Below are 13,736 nucleotides of genomic sequence, written 5' to 3' on the forward strand. Positions count from 1 at the left end.
AACCTCCTCCTCATGTAATCTTCACCCCCAGGACGAAGGACAACCCCAAACGTACGTTGGGGTGGCGTCTCTCCAGCGGTCCCTCTTGTATTTGCACTTTGATTCTATTTATTGGTATGTATACTGTCTCTAGGCACTTTATAGTTGTTGAGGTATATCCTCTATGGGATTGTGCAATAGAATGAGCAGTAGTACAACGTATGAAATGTATTTAATACTATAGTTTACATTGTGGACTTTCTGGAGTGACGCCCTCTTTTCCACCACAAGTTGTTTTCTCCCTCTGTATGATGTCTTTTCTTGTTTTTAATATGTAATGAATTATTAATAAAGTCAAATTTTTATCCATTTATTACTCCATCCCGTTCCTTTGTATTTGTTCTTAGTATAAGGAGTGTATAGTAGGGCCATATGTGTTACGCCGAGCGCTCCGGGTCCCCGCTCCTCCCCGAAGCGCTCGCTACACTCTCGCTACTGCAGCGCTCCGGTCAGATCCACTGACCCGGTGCGCTGCGATACCGCCTCCAGCCGGGATGCGATTCGCGATGCGGGTGGCGCCCGCTCGCGATGCGCACCCCGGCTCCCGTACCTGACTCGCTCTCCGTCGGTCCTGTCCCGGCGCGCGCGGCCCCGCTCCCTAGGGCGCGCGCGCGCCGGGTCTCTGCGATTTAAAGGGCCACTGCGCCGCTGATTGGCGCAAGTGGTTCTAATTAGTGTGTTCACCTGTGCACTCCCTATGTATACCTCACTTCCCCTGCACTCCCTCGCCGGATCTTGTTGCCATTGTGCCAGTGAAAGCGTTTCCTTGTGTGTTCCTAGCCTGTGTTCCAGACCTCCTGCCGTTGCCCCTGACTACGATCCTTGCTGCCTGCCCCGACCTTCTGCTACGTCCGACCTTGCTTCTGTCTACTCCCTTGTACCGCGCCTATCTTCAGCAGTCAGAGAGGTTGAGCCGTTGCTAGTGGATACGACCTGGTCACTACCGCCGCAGCAAGACCATCCCGCTTTGCGGCGGGCTCTGGTGAAAACCAGTAGTGACTTAGAACCGGTCCACTAGCACGGTCCACGCCAATCCCTCTCTGGCACAGAGGATCCACCTCCTGCCAGCCGGCATCGTGACAATATGTAACAACACTATATATATAGGTATCATAGATCCCTAATTATAATAATATATAATATATTGTGCCATAATTTTAGTTATTACTACTGGGGTGACGCACTGTAACAAACCACCTCCTCATGTAATCACCTTACTACAGGGGTGACACACTGTAACAAACCACCTCCTCATGTAATCTCCTTACTACTGGGGTGACACACTGTAACAAACCTCCTCCTCATGTAATCTTCATACTAACGGGTGACACACTGTAACAAACCCCCTCCCCATGTAATTTCCTTACTACTAGGGTGACACACTGTAACAAACCTCCTCCTGATGTAATCTCCCTACTACTGTGGTGAAACCCTGTAACGAACCTCCTCATCATGTAATCACCTTACTACTAGGGTGACACACTGTAGCAAGCCCCCTCCGTATGTAATTACCTTACTACTGGGGTGACACACTGTAGCAAACCTCCTCCTCATCTAATCTCCTTACTACTAGGGTGACACACTGTAACAAACCTCCTCCTCATGTAATCTCCTTACTACTAGGGTGACACACTGTAACAAACCTCCTCCTCATGTAATCTCCTTACTACAGGGGTGACACACTGTAGCAAACCTCCTCCTCATGTAATCTCCTTACTACTGGGGTGACACACTGTAACAAACCTCCTCCCCATGTAATCTTCTTACTACTAGGGTGACACACTGTAGCAAGCCCCCTCCTCATGTACTTAGCTTACTACTAGGGTGACACACTGTAACAAATCTCCTCCTCATGTAATATCCTTACTGTCACGATTCGGCTTCCAGGTAGTGGATCCTCTGTGTCAGCGAGGGATTGGCGTGGACCGTGCTAGTGGACCGGTTCTAAGAGGCTACTGGTTTTCACCAGAGCCCGCCGCAAAGCGGGATGGTCTTGCTGCGGCAGTAGCAACCAGGTCGTATCCACTAGCAACGGCTCTACCTCGCTGACTGCTGAGAAGGCGTGGGACAGAAGGACTAGGCAGAGGCAAGGTCAGACGTAGCAGAAGGTCGGGGGCAGGCGGCAAGGTTCGTAGTCAGGATGGGTAGCAGAAGTTCAGGTACACAGGCTTTGGACACACTAAACGCTTTCACTGGCACAAGGCAACAAGATCCGGCAAGGGAGTGCATGGGAGGAGGTCAGATAAAGGCAGGGAGCAGATGGGAGCCAATTAAGCTAATTGGGCCAGGCACCAATCATTGGTGCGCTGGCCCTTTAAGTCGCAGAGAGCTGGCGCGCGCGCGCCCTAGAGAGCGGAGCCGCGCGCGCCAGCAGATGACAGCAGGGGACCGGGACGGGTAAGTGACCTGGGATGCGATTCGCGAGCGGGCGCGTCCCGCTGTGCGAATCGCATCCCCGACGGCCATGACAGTGCAGCGCTCCCGGTCAGCGGGACTGACCGGGGCGCTGCGGGGAGAGAGACGCCGTGAGCGCTCCGGGGAGGAGCGGGGACCCGGAGCGCTAGGCGTAACAGTACCCCCCCCCTTAGGTCTCCCCTTTTCTTTGACCGGCAACTGCCTCCCCTGGGATGAGGACACCGGGAAAGAATGGAGGGTTTCCTCAACGGCAGGCAGTACAGCAGGAGTGGGAATGGGGAGGGAGGGCAGAGGGCGAAGCCTGGCATGGGGCAGAGTGACACCAGGACGGGGGCCATGAGGAGGCACAGAGGTTTGCCTGACGGGACTGGGAGGGGGGGAGAGGCACTTCCTATGGCAGGCAGAGTCCCAGTTCTTTATCTCCCCGGTGGTCCAATCAAGGGTGGGGGAATGAAGCCGGAGCCATGGCAGACCGAGGAGGACCTCAGAGGTACAACTGGGGAGAATGAAGAACTCAATCCTTTCGTGGTGGGGTCCGATAGACATCAGGAGGGGTTCTGTGCGGAAACGCACGGTGCAGTCCAATCTGGCTCCGTTGACCGCGGAAATGTAGAGCGGTTTGGCGAGACGGGTCACCGGGATGCTGAATTTATTAACAAAGGACTCCAAAATAAAATTCCCGGAGGCACCAGAGTCCAAGCAGGCCACGGCTGAGAGGGAGGAGTTGGCTGTAGGAGAAATCCGCACGGGCACCGTGAGACGTGGAGAAGAAGACTTAGAACCAAGAGATGCCACACCCACGTGAGCTGGGTGCGTGCGTGCGTTTCCCAGGCGTGGAGGACGGATAGGGCAATCCACCAAGAAATGCTCGGTACTGGCACAGTACAGACAGAGATTTTCTTCTCTACGGCGATTCCTCTCTTCCTGGGTCAGGCGAGACCGATCCACTTGCATGGCCTCCTCGGCGGGAGGCCCAGGCATAGACTGCAAAGGATGCTGTGGGAGAGGTGCCCAGAGATCTAAGTCTTTTTCCTGGCGGAGCTCTTGGTGTCGCTCAGAAAAACGCATGTCAATGCGGGTAGCCAAATGGATGAGTTCTTGGAGGTTGGCAGGAATCTCTCGTGCGGCCAGCACATCCTTGATGCGACTGGATAGGCCTTTTTTAAAGGTCGCGCAGAGAGCCTCATTATTCCAGGATAGTTCAGAAGCAAAAGTACGGAATTGTATGGCGTACTCGCCAACGGAAGAATTACCCTGGACCAGGTTCAGCAGGGCAGTCTCAGCAGAAGAGGCTCGGGCAGGTTCCTCAAAGACACTTCGGACTTCAGCAAAGAAGGACTGGACTGTGGCTGTGGCAGGATCATTGCGGTCCCAGAGCGGTGTGGCCCAAGACAAGGCCTTTCCTGAAAGAAGGCTTACTACGAACGCCACCTTAGACCGTTCTGTAGGAAACAAGTCTGACAACATCTCCATATGCAGGGAACACTGAGACAAAAATCCACGGCAGAGTCTGGAGTCCCCATCAAATTTGTCCGGCAGGGACAAGCGGAGGTTAGGAGCGGCCACTCGCTGCGGAGGAGGTGCAGGAGCTGGCGGAGGAGATGGTTGCTGCTGTAGCAGAGGCAGAATTTGCTGTAACATGGCGGTCAACTGCGACAGCTGCTGTCCTTGTTGGGCAATCTGCTGCGATTGCTGAGCGACCACCGTGGGAAGATCAGCGAGACTTGGCAGCGGCACCTCAGCGGGATCCATGGCCGGATCTACTGTCACGATTCGGCTTCCAGGTAGTGGATCCTCTGTGTCAGCGAGGGATTGGCGTGGACCGTGCTAGTGGACCGGTTCTAAGAGGCTACTGGTTTTCACCAGAGCCCGCCGCAAAGCGGGATGGTCTTGCTGCGGCAGTAGCAACCAGGTCGTATCCACTAGCAACGGCTCTACCTCGCTGACTGCTGAGAAGGCGTGGGACAGAAGGACTAGGCAGAGGCAAGGTCAGACGTAGCAGAAGGTCGGGGGCAGGCGGCAAGGTTCGTAGTCAGGATGGGTAGCAGAAGTTCAGGTACACAGGCTTTGGACACACTAAACGCTTTCACTGGCACAAGGCAACAAGATCCGGCAAGGGAGTGCATGGGAGGAGGTCAGATAAAGGCAGGGAGCAGATGGGAGCCAATTAAGCTAATTGGGCCAGGCACCAATCATTGGTGCGCTGGCCCTTTAAGTCGCAGAGAGCTGGCGCGCGCGCGCCCTAGAGAGCGGAGCCGCGCGCGCCAGCAGATGACAGCAGGGGACCGGGACGGGTAAGTGACCTGGGATGCGATTCGCGAGCGGGCGCGTCCCGCTGTGCGAATCGCATCCCCGACGGCCATGACAGTGCAGCGCTCCCGGTCAGCGGGACTGACCGGGGCGCTGCGGGGAGAGAGACGCCGTGAGCGCTCCGGGGAGGAGCGGGGACCCGGAGCGCTAGGCGTAACACTTACTACCTGGGTGACACACTGTAACAAACCTCCTCCTCGTGTAATATCCTTACTAATGGGGTGACACACTGTAACAAACCTCCTTCTCATGTAATATCTTTACTGATGGGGTGAAACACTGTAACAAACCTCCTCCTCATGTAATTAGCTTACTATTGAGGTGACACACTGTAACAAACGTCCTCCTCATGTAATTAGCTTACTACTGGGTGACACACTGTAACAAACCCCCTGCTCATGTAATTAGCTTAATACTGCGGTGACACACTGTAACAAACCCCCTCCTTATGTAATTACATTACTACTTGGGTGGCACACTGTAACAAACCCCCTCCTTATGTAATTACATTACTACTGGGGTGGCACACATCAGCGGGGGTTATGGTGGTGCTGCTGGCTGAGCTGGTTGAGTGAGTGGTTCAGATAGTGGCTGGATAACTTTATTGTGGCGGTCAGAGCAGCGCCCCCATCAAGAGGGTGCTCTAGGCGGCTGCCTATTTTGCCTATTGGCAGAGTGGGCCCTGCATGCACCTCTTAATATAATTTGTACCATCTTACTCCAGCAAAGATTAGCTAAATCCCGGCAAAGTATCACCATGTCAAGTCTATCATCAGCTGATAAATCCTGTCGTATACTGGAACCCGAGTTCATGAAAACTCAGTCATAAGCAAATGATTTATTTACTTATAAGAAATAAAACTTTACAGTGTTGCAGCTTGCAAATAACTCATAAGTATGTCTCATTTACTCCAAGCATCTAGACACTAAATGAAATAGGATGTAATTGCAATTATTGTCAACACTTGAATGGTTTCCAGGGGCTTTTCAAGCTGGGTAGGCAAATTTAAGTGTATTGTATACAGCAATTTATACGGCAAGTGTAAGAAAGCTTAGTCATGAACACATTTACTGAGAGACGAATGTTCAATTACACATTACAGAAATCTATGAAGAAGAGATGTAGCATGTGATGTATGAAATTAATATTTGGCGTGAGGTCTAGTTTGAGGATTACTCACTATTGGGCAATTTAATTAACTAATGAAGTATGGCCACCAAGGACTCACAGCCCTCCAGACCTCACTGGCACATCATCCATCGTCTGGTAAACTGTGGATCCAAGGACCCAGTGTTTCATTGTAGAAATCCACTGAAAGAAAAGATCAACACCTAAGGCTGAGTTCACACTGCATAAAGGGAAGCATCGCTTCTTGGCCTTTTGGCTAAGATCAAGTGTAGTATCTGTTCTTATCAGTGGTTTAGTCTTTGCCATTGATGTAGGATCGATGCTGCATGGAGGGGGCAGGTGTACCGGGGCGTTCCGGGGCTGGTTCTGAGGAATCAGCTTGATAGCTGCCCTGATGTGATCTGTTTCCTCCGGGTCTCGCCATGAGGTAGAGGGGTGTAGAGCCGAGGTACTTCTGTGCTTCAGGGAGTGTTGACCCTGAGGTGCCAAAACTCACTGGGTGTTATAACTCAGTGAGTGAAAGCACTGCACCATTACGCTTCACCTTTGGCAATCACCCTTGGTATCCCGGCCTATGACCGGGCAGTATATCTGCACTCGTCCACTTATTTATTATTTTTTTGTTTGTCACTGTGCCACGTTTGTGTCTTTATTTGTACACAGGATTGTCAGAATGCGGTAGCCCTCCTGGCAGTCTAGGGGAGACGTGGGTGGCCATTAGGTTCCTCACCTCCCTGCAACCCCTGGGCATCTTGGCTTTGGTCAAGATGCCACCAGTATACGGCTCCTCGGCTGATATCTTGGTTGAAGCCAGGAGCATTTTCGGCCCATTAGTAGAAAAGGGGCATCGAACCTGGATCCTTGCAGGTGCTTTTTGGCCCGGAGGTGAAGGGTAGGTTTGTTGGGGGGCTTCTCTCCTGTTGGAGAAGGGCTTAGCGATAGACCGCATCCTTTCTGCACGTTTTTTTTACTGTGACACGTTTGCACTTTTTCTTGCACTTTGGGTGATAGAGAGCAAATGCCTCGGCAAAGAAAATAAATAAATAAAGGGAAGCTTTGTTGTCAGAGGTATATATTGGGAAGACACTTAAACTATACGTTTGATATGTCAACTATATAGACATACAGTCAGATGCAGCCTCCTGCCTACCGTTTGTACTCCAGAAGAAGGCCCTGGGGATCCTCCAATGGCAGTTTATATAATATAACTTTTCATAAACAGATAGATCTTTGAGATCTTCTTCAGGAAACCAGTTAGTTCAGGCTCTGTAGTCAGTCTTCCTCTTTCCCTTCTCAGCACCCTGCATAGAAATGGTATTATGGACAGTAGGGCCTCCTCCCTACCATTTGCACTCAGCAAAAAGCCCCACGGGACCCACAAATTTTAGTATATATGGTAGCTGTCTATAAATGGCTAGTTATTTGGGATCTTCCCCGGGAAACCAGGCAGTTCAGGTTCTGTAGTCAGTCTTTTGCTTCTCCTCAGCACCCTCCAGAACTGTGGTATTGCTGGCAGTCACTGGGCACACATTTAAATTCACATTTGTATTCTTAGTAAGAGAAGAAAAAGAAGGAAAGAAATAGGCAGCACAACTGTTTTCAGGAGCCCTGACTTTCTGCTTTGAGAAGTTCCATCACCCCTAGTTTATATTTATATAGAAGCAAAACTGCCCTGCTCCCCCAAAAGAAGCTCCAAAAGAAGTGAAGTTTCCAGTTTCCATTTACTTCAATGGGGAATGTTTAATAACAGTGCTGAAAAATGCAGCACAAAAGAAGCCCTGTTTCCTGCACCCCTATACTTCAATGGGGAATTACAATATGGGACATCTCTCTTCTTTTTTTCAGTGCCACTTTTTGCTATTCCTCAATTATGTAAATTTTGACTGTTGACCAGTACAGTGACCCCCTGACCTACGATGGCCCCAAAATACGATCATTTCAACATACGATGGCCTCTCAGAGGCCATCGCATGTTGAAGGCGGCATCATAATACAATGCTTTTGTATGTCGGGGCCATCGCATAAACGGCTATCCGGCAACTCAGACTGCTTAAGCTGCCACCGGATAGCCGTTTAGCCCCGTTTAGCCCCTTGTGGTCCGCTGATGATCACCTTACCTGTCCTCGGGGCTCTGGCGCATCCTCTTCGGGATCCCCGGCATCGTCGACGCTCTCCATCGTTGTCATCACATCGATGCGCACGCCGTCCCGTCATCCAATAGGAGCAGCGTGCGTAGCTACGTGATGGCGGCGACGGAGAGCGAGGATGCTGGGGAAGCAGAGGCCTTGCCGGAGCGTCGTGAACACCCCGGGGACGCGGCGACATCCAGGGCAGCGGTGACGAGCGGTGATGGTCCGGGTACACGTGATTATAACCTTCAATACCAGTGGTCTTCAACATGCTGGGTGTTGTAGTTTTGCAACATCTGGAGGTCCGCAGTTTGTTGACCACTGTCCTATACTTTACATTGCACGGATCCCTCAACATACGATGGTTTCAACAAACGATGGTCCATTTGGAACGGATTACCATCGTATGTTGAGGAACCACTGTATGTGTTATTTTATCACATTCCCCCAATACATATTTGCAGAGGTACTGGCATAATCCCACTTGACAAAAAAATTCCTAAAAAAAATCTCCTAAATGCAGACAGCCAATAATAAACCAGTACTGAAAGCTGGAATATTTCTAGGAGCCCCGCGATGTAGTGGGACACGGCACGCCAGCTCATAGGATGTTTCCCCATATTTATAAATATTTATATCTGTCTTGCAAATAGGTAGAATTTTGAAGCTGTACGCACCAAGGAATTTCTAGCACCCTATGTATCCCTTTCCCTTACAGATTAATGGCAATTTTGAATGTGACAGCACGTATAGCAAGTTTGCTTATTAAATGATGCACATAAAACGCTTTACTAGTCTACAGAAGTAAAAAAAGAAAAAAAAAGGACATTTCACGAGAAGGATAATTGTCCTCTCAGTATCTGCTCCCTTGGCTTGAATTTGCAAGCCGTTTCTTTTCAGCTCTCCACTCTTCTTCAAATATATTCCTACATAAAGCTTCAAACCTCACACTGGCAAGTTTGTATCTTTGCAATTTAAATTCAGTCACTGTATCTCTCTGACAAAGGATACCAAACGGAGGGGGGAAGGCCATTCAAGCTGTTGACTGCAGGCATTTAAGATTTAATGGCAGCCCATGTCTGCTGGTGACTTTCAAGAAGAGGATATTATAAGTGGTGAGACAGGCTAAATTGTGGGTTTAGTCATCTGAAACGTTGATACATGCCAAAATGAAGACTTATGTCCACATAAGCATGTTAAGTGGATTGTGTCGGGAGAAATCCCCACATGGGATCAAATTATATAACTGTTTTCAATAAAGATCACATGCAGATAGTCTCCATGGCCTCATGGAAAATTGAATATATTTGCTGTGCCCGGACTGACGCATGGAGGAGAGTGTTGGATAAGAAAACAGGCTGAGGTTTCGACATCTAAGGCGACTGTCCCCAGAGGAAGAACACGGATATTTTTTAAATGCCATATTGTGCATTCTGCACTTACCAAACATTAAATTTAAGAGACAGGCAGAACGGAGAATAAAAGTCATATCTGTCAGGACTAGAGATAGGGCAGCGACGCACCAACAGCGAAAAAGGGCCTTGTGTTAATCAAATGACTTTTTATGTTAATTAAACTGACAATGTTAAATGTATAAAGGTATCGCTTACATGGACATAATTCTACAACTAAAAGAATTATTAGAAAGAAAAGGAAAATAAATACATTTTATCATTAAAATGTTATATTGCATAAATAGGGGGGGGGGGGTCTGGGTTCTAGTAAATAAAAATAAATACAAAAAGCCATACATGGCTAAGAGAAAAAGAAATAGTAGCCTTTTATTGCATTCCAAATCTGCACCATCTCTTCACCCTGGGGCTGCTTGTAGAGATTCTTAAAACAATGTTGGTGTCTGGTATCCATGCATGTCCACAGACATAAAGAACGGGCTGTAGATTGCTTTATACTATAGATCAGAGCTATTAGCACCATGAACAAAGTGATCTGTGACTGTAGCATAACAGGACATGTGGTTGCCGAGCAGAGATACCAATCCGGACTGTGTTCCCAACCGCAACGAGGTACTCAACCTAGGGGTTCTCCCAATGAAGCAAATCATTTTATGAAAGCAGCCAAAATGAGGATCAACTAGTCACCATGGTTGGGGATGCTGGAACCCCAGTGATCAGCATAGATAGCCATGGAAAGATGAAGGTGGTCTAGAACTAGTACCAATTCAAGTAAACTACAACAAGAGTTGATCTTTCCATCAGCCTTCTTGTCTGGCTTATTCAGGGGTGCTAATAGAGGACCATGCCTCTTAAAATGTTTAAATTCCCAAAAAGATCACCTGGACATCAGTTGTTCCATTATACAATCCCTTTTAGCAACAGGAACAGTACAATAAGGTGCATCTATCATTGCTTCAGCATAACATTCCTTAAAGGGCTTCTCCAGGACTTTTTTTCTTAAAGGGTACTCTGGTGGAAAAAATGTTTTCCAAATGAACTGGTGCCAGAAAGTTAAACAGATTTGTAAATGAATTCTATTAAAAAAATCTTAATCCTTCCAGTACTTTTCTGTCTGATTACAGTGCTCTCTGCTGACACCTCTGTCCATGTCAGGAACTGTCCAGAGCAGGATAGGATTGCTATGGGAATTTGCTCCTGCTCTGGACAGTTCCTGACATGGACAGAGGTGTCAGCAGAGAGCACTATAGTCAAACTGGAAATAACTACACAACTTCCTCCGGAGCATGCAGCATCTGATAAGTACTGGAAGGATAAAGATTTTTTAATAGAAGTAATTTATAAATCTGGTTAATCTACTGGAGCCAGTTGATCTGAAATGTACCCCTTTAATGGCCAATCTTCAGATAGGTCATCAAATATCTGACTGGTGGGGGTCCAACACCTGACAACCCCTGCTGATTAGCTGTTTTCCAGAGCCACGCTGGTTTCATATAGTAAAAACCAAGAGAAAGCTCTGTGCATTGTGTGTTCAATAACACGGCCATTATACATTGTATGGAGTTGTCTGCTAATTAGTTTTTGTTTAACAGTATTTTACTGTAAACTGTTGATTGGGGGGATGGTGTCAAATATCAGATTTTCACTGATCAGATCTTGATGACTGTGCACCAATAAACAAAGTCTCAGAAAATCCCTGGATTTTATTTTTCAATCTTAACTTCCTGATACAACCAATAGAATCACATCATTCATGTATCCCTCGGTCCCCGCAGCTGCTTCCTAGACCGTCGGTTCTGAGTGACATATTTCTCCCTGTCTGTGTATAGAGAGACGCATCACTGGTGCCAGTGGTGTAGGGAGCAGCCATCAGGACTCTACCACACAATTATAGTTACCCAGGACCCTTGCCTATTTATAAACCATGATTTCTCTGAATTGCTAGAACATTTTATAGTAAACACTATAGTGTAGGCAAAGAACATAACCTCAGCACTAGCAGTTAGTGTGAATGGTGATGAGCAGCAGAGATGGGTAACTGGCGTGCCGGGGGCTGCTCTTACATGGAATGAAAGCACTGTATAATTGTGAGTAGAGAGAAACAAGTATCGCACTCACCCAATGTTGATAGAATCAAAAGTTGCTTTATAACTTGGTCCTCAGTACAACAGCAGATAGGGAGACAGAAGAAAGGTCAGGAGGTCAGCGGAGCTTGTGGGTCCGACGATCCTGTACTTGCCGCAAAACAGGACTGTCAGACCCACGAGATCCACTGACCTCCTGACCTATCTTTTCTCTCCTTCCCGCTATGTAATAAAGCAACTTTTTGATCGCATCAGCATCGGGTGAGTGCAATACTTATTTTTCTACTTACAATCTGCTAATGTGTCAGGATCGGGCTCCCAGCACCTTAAAGGGGTATTCCAGGAAAAAACTTTTTTTATATATATATATATATATATATATATATATATCAACTGGCTCCAGAAAGTTAAACAGATTTGTAAATTACTTCTATTAAAAAATCTTAATCCTTTCAATAATTATCAGCTGCTGAAGTTGAGTTGTTGTTTTCTGCCTGGCAGCAGTGCTCTCTGCTGACATCTCTGCTTGTCTCGGGAACTGCACAGAGTAGAAGAGGTTTGCTATGGGCATTTGCTTCTAAACTGGGCGGTTCCCGAGACATGTGTCATCAGAGAGCACTTAGACAGAAAAGAACAACTCAACTTCAGCAGTTCACAAGTACTGAAAGGATTAAGATTTTTTAATAGAAGTAATTTACAAATCTGTTTACCTTTCTGGAGCCAGTTGATATATATAAAAAAAGTTTTCTCTGGATAACCCCTTTAAAGGGGTACTTCACTGGAGTACCACTTTAATGCTGCTTGAGGTTTAGCAGCATAAAACAGGTGACAGGTTCCCTGTTTCCCATATGTGATCTTTTGACAGTAAAAATATATAATAATATATAACCTTTAATCAATTCTTCAATTATGCCAAGTTTCTGGGTAGTAAACACAATTATATATATGTGTGTATTATATAATATAGTCATAATACACATGACAGGTAGTCATATACATTGAAATAAATGAAACTAAAAGATCAAGACTCTTATATTGCCTTTTTATTACATGTACTGTAAAGCTTACCGGAAGCTAACAGATAATAGAAAGGAATCACAATTGATCTTGAAAGCCGTGTGATAATTATTACTGAACTTCCTGGAACCTACCCAAAATCAACAGAATAACAAAGCACAGATGGAGTTGTTTAGAAGGCAAATAATTGGCTTGACACCAATTCAAGACTAATTAAAACCTGCTAATTTACCATTGTGCACCATATTGAATATAATCAGTTTACACTCACATCTATAAACTGTAATATACGGCATGCTAATAGAGTCTTTGCCGCTACTTCTGTGTTGGCTAATTGTAAGCATTCCAAGATACGCCTGTCGCCTAATTTTATGACATTCTCCTACAATGGTTTATGCTCAGCCCGAGAGTTACAGCACGTATTTACACAACTATATTTATTCAATATTTACCACCTGCGTCTCACAGGGAAATATCATGTAGCAGGAAGAAAAGGAATGTCAAAAAAGTTTCTCCGTTCCGAAAAGGAAATATCACTTCAGCTCGCTACACGCACCGTGTTCCGACTTGTCATAAAGTGTAAAAATCTACAGAACCATTTTGTCTAACTACAGAGCAGTCGTTTAAGAGATATAAAAACTGGTAACACCTGTAGGTGTTAGGGAAGTTAATATGTACAATGTGTCTCTCCCGGTCTAGTATTATTCAACTTACTCTAAAAAGTTAATGGTCTACATCAATGGCTTTCCACCAATCATTGTGAACACATGGAGCGAGCTACAATAGCATCACTGTTCGAATATAGGTCGGCGAGTGACAGAGATTGATCTTGTCATTGCGTTTGGGTAGTAGAACTTGACAACGAACAATATAAAAAAATTGTAATTTGCTCAATGGAGGAGTGAGGAATGTAGATAATAGAAAAGACCCGAAAAGTAAGGATGTCTACACATAAGCCTTTATAAAGATTTCTGAGTTAGACTTTTGTACTTCAGTCCTAGCGGTAGGTTAAGCATTACTTTCCTAAATATAAAAAAAAGAAATATGTTAACAAAGATACCTTAATATCATTTTATTATCAAATTTACAACAATTATTGTTGGAACTATTGGAAGAAAGAACAATGGGAGGTTAGAATAATCCTTAGAACCTTCAAAGTGACCCTTCAAGTTTTTACTTTGCAGTGGTCTCAAATTTTTGA

The 13,736-nt window shown here is 46.5% G+C and overlaps 1 protein-coding gene and 1 pseudogene across 4 annotated transcripts in view; one reads left to right on the plus strand and one right to left on the minus strand.

Annotated features, from left to right (window-relative positions):
* Window positions 1–13,736, minus strand: part of FIGN (fidgetin, microtubule severing factor) — a 186,604-nt gene that overhangs the window by 52,319 nt on the left and 120,549 nt on the right. The gene's annotated exons all lie outside the window — the stretch shown is intronic.
* Window positions 6,130–6,299, plus strand: LOC130290031 (U2 spliceosomal RNA; annotated as a pseudogene).

This window comes from Hyla sarda, chromosome 8 (assembly GCF_029499605.1).
Source record: "Hyla sarda isolate aHylSar1 chromosome 8, aHylSar1.hap1, whole genome shotgun sequence".
Taxonomy (NCBI): Eukaryota; Metazoa; Chordata; class Amphibia; order Anura; family Hylidae; genus Hyla; species Hyla sarda.